The sequence below is a fragment of the Mus caroli genome, unplaced genomic scaffold (assembly GCF_978045245.1).
Source record: "Mus caroli unplaced genomic scaffold, Mus_caroli_1 scaffold_5, whole genome shotgun sequence".
NCBI lineage: Eukaryota > Metazoa > Chordata > Mammalia > Rodentia > Muridae > Mus > Mus caroli.
Genome location: NW_028227260.1, coordinates 20191337 through 20195462, shown reverse-complemented (window position 1 = coordinate 20195462; position 4126 = coordinate 20191337).

The following is a 4126-nucleotide window of genomic DNA, read 5'->3' as shown; positions in this document are numbered from 1 at the left end:
TCTCCTCGATTTGCACAGTCCCTGCCCGAGGGGCGGGTGGAGGAGGGAGGGAAGGAGGGAGAGCAAGGGAGGGAAGAAGGGAGGCTGAGCAGCCGGGAGACTCCCAGCCACCAGCAAGGTCCTCCCTGGGGCGGGGCGGCTGGGGTTGGGGGAGGGGGCTGGCGAGACCGGGAGAACTTGGCTGCCTGGCTTACTGAATGGGGATGCTTGGTGTGGTGGTTGTTCTTGCCAGGACAATAGCTGACTGACAAAATCAGGCTCAGGCCTTTCTAACTTGAGAGAGGCCTGTGTGGAGGTGAGGGGAAGTAGTCAAGAGGTTGCTGAGATAGCAACTTGCTTAGGATACTCGTGCAATGAGGGCAGTGCTTGTAAAGGTCTGGGGTCCGGTTTTGGACAAAGATTCAGGGGAAGTTTCTTAGGTCTGGTATGGAAGGCTTGGAAGATAAGGTAGATAGCCTTATTTAGGATGGGGTTTTCTGGAAGTTGGCTTGGAGAGAGGTGGAGGAGGAGTCAGACACCCAACTCGGAGCCCCTGTGAGGATATCCACAATGATAAATCTACTTTCTCTGGGCCAGGATGCAGGCATAAACACATACTTAAGGCTGTGTTCCAGGACAGCATGAAGCAAAAGATGAGAAGAATGCCTGGGAAACAGACATGGGAAGACCAGGGAATACAGTTCTGTTTTGAATTGGTTTAAATAGGGACCAAATGATGCTGTGGTGGTTCCTCTAATTTGTAGCAGTCAACAATTCCAGTTCTCTTGATATAAAAATTGTATTTTATTTGTTTTCTTACCCCATTTGTTGGTTCATTCATTAAATAGCCTTATGTAGGTCCAGTGCTGGACTCAGATGACTTGGGTAAGTCAGACTTGCTGCCTGCCCTTATGAAAACCATGATCTGCTACCAACCTGTGGGCCAGGAAGTCATGCACCTGCCTCTGGATCCCTCTGGTACCTGTGAAATCTAGATCCCCAGGCCTGCTCTCTGGAAATATAAATCTGGTAGGTGGGAGAGGTGTGAAACATTTTTAGAAAATCTTTAGGTGGTTATTTTTATAATCTCTAAATTTGGGCACGATGCTTTGGAAAGGGATAAAAACCTATGGACTGAGCATAAATTCGAAGTGGAAATTAGAAAGGACTTTGGGTTGATCTAGAATGGAAATCTTTACCTGAAATCTTGTGAAATGTGTCTAAGGCTGTGTGGCAGGACAATTTTGTAGCTTTAAATTTACACACACACACACACACACACACACACTAAAAAGAAGAGTAGGATTTCTGTCTAAAGTTGGAAAAAGAGAACACATTAGACTTAAAGGAAGGTGGAAATAGTAGAATTGATAGTGGAGAGCAATGGGATAGAAAATAGAGAGAAGATATAGCAGAGAAGATCCACAAAGTTAAAGAAGGCTCTTTGACAGATCCTTGAGACATCATGATTCTGGAACTAAGAAAGCATGTCAAAAGGATAAGGAGCAGAGAGGGTATGACACTACTGAACATTAAGTTAGATGAGAAGCTGTTAGAATTATAATTTTATGCTTGCAATTTTGAACAATTTGATACAATGGAAATTTGCTAAAAGTCACAGAAAATAATAGAATATCTGAGCAATCTTATAATTTCTAAACAAACTGAATTTATGCCTTTAAAAGCTTTAGAGAGAGAGAGGTCTCCAGGAGATAGTGCAAGCGTGAAAACCTGAGTTCAAATCTGTAGCAACCATGTAAAAGCCTGGCATGACTTTGCCTGCCTGTAACCCCATCATTGGTGGGCAAGGGTAAGCAGATCCATAGAACTTGCAGGCTACTCAGCCTAGCCAAAACACAGTGAGCTTCCAGTTCAGTGAGGGACCCTTTTTCAAGGCATTTCTTTTTGTAGAGGGCAATAAGGAAAAACATCTGGCGTTCTGCTCTGGCTTTTGTTTGCATGTACATACCTACACACTCCCCAGACCCAGACACTGTCTAATAGTCAATTCTGCAAAAAATTTTCAGAGAAAACCCTCCACTAATTTTCTAACTTTTACAAATTCTTTAAGGGAGTAAAGAAAAATTATGATTGTTTAACAGGCACAAAAGAAAAGTACCCAAACAAACAAAAAACTCATAGCAAACTTTTCTAAGAATTAAAAGAAGTTTATTAAAATACTGTATTTTCAAACATCATACCTAGTGGGGAAATATTGAATGCTTCCTGTGCTGGGTAGCTGTTGTCAACTTGATGCAAACTGAGTTACCTGCAAAGAGGGGACTTCAATTAAAGAATTGTCTCTAGCACATTGGTCTGAGGAAATGTTTGTGGGACATTTTCTTGATTAATGATTGATCTGAAAGGCCCCAGAGCACTTTGGGCAGTGCTGCTTCTGGGCAGGTGGTCCCGGTTTGTATTAGAAAGCAAGTTGAGCAAGCCATGGCAAGCAGGCTAGGAAGTGGCATTCCTCTATGTTCCTAAACCTGGCATCCCTCGGTAATGGACCTGAAAGCCTAAGACAAAATAATCTTGTTCTTTCTCAAGTTGCTCTTGGCCAGTTTATTACAGCCACAGAAAAGCAAAGTAGGACACTTCCTAAGATTGGGAACAAGACTAATGTGTCGACTATAATCCCTTCTATTCAAATTGTACTGCAGGTCTTGGTTAGTGTTAAGAAAAAAAAATATATATAAGGCTCAAGAGAGGGGCTGGAGAGATGGTGTAGTGGTTAAGAACACTGACTGCTTTTCCAGAGGACCTGGGTTCAATTTTTAACACCCACATTGTGGCTCACAACTGTTTGTAACTTCAGTTCTGAGGGATCCAACCCCTCACACATATGCAGGCAAGACACCAAAGCACATAAAATAAAAATTAAAAAAAAATATAAAAAAGGCTCAAGATAAAAATTTCAGTACAGGGCATGGAATACTTCCCTATGAGTTTTTGGTCAAGGAAGCCACAGGTGTCTCTAAAATAACACAGGCTATTGCTCTTGTCAATGGCTACCCACCATAACTATATAGTAAGGCTCTACACACACTTTGAAATCAATCTCAAACTGAATAGATAACTTCTTCCTTTCTGGATAGCTTTCATAGTGCCAGAAGGAGCTTGGCACATAGCTGAGGGAGGAAAAAAAGTATCAATGTGCTGGACCTTGAATGCTACAATTATGACCTGCCAGGTAAGAAATAACCACTGGTACAAGACTGGCACAACTATTATGGGTATCTAAGCACTTTCTGACTGGACTTGAGGCCTGCTCCTTAGAAGGAATTTTCATTCCAAGTACTGGAATTCTAGTCAAAAGACCATGGCTAGGAAGATACCTGTTATTGTTATTTTGCTAAATGGTCATGCTGTCAAATTGATTTCTTTCTTTTGTTTCGAGACAGGGTTTCTCTGTGTAGCCCTGGCTGTCCTGGAACTCACTCTGTAGACCAGGCTGGCCTCGAACTCAGAAATCCACCTGCCTCTGCCTCCCAAGTGCTGGGATTAAAGGCGAGTGCAACCACCGCCCGGCTAAATTGATTTCTAAATATAATCATTCTATTGCACATGTATATGGAATTCTCAAAAATAAAGAAAAATAAAAAGTTATATACTTTAAGCATACTAATTTTTTGTACATCAGTTATAAAAATAAAGGTGTATGATAAAGAAATAGAAAAGAAAGACATGAGAAAAGTAAGCATGCAAATATTGTAATATGCAAATATTACAGATATGACTGTATAGAAAATTAAAATATATTTAAAACTAATCAGAATTAGAAAATTTATCAGGGTTATGAGATAGGGCTAATATAAAAAGTAGGTCTTTTTCCTTTTTAAATGCTCTCAATAATGAATTAGAAAAACAAAGAAGACATTATTAAAAGATCTTTTATTCTTAGAGAATTTCATATACATATACAATGAAATGTGATCATAGTGAACCCCTCCCAACTGTTTCCCTCCAATTCTCCCTGCATCCCACCCAACACCTCTCCCTCCTAACTTCATGTTGTAGTAATCTAAATGAGAAGTGTTCCAAATAGGCTTAGGTACTTGAACATTTGGTTCCCCTGTTGGTGGCCCTGTTTTGGGAGATTGGGTGATACAACCTTGCTGGAGGAGGTATGTCACTGGAGATGAGCTTT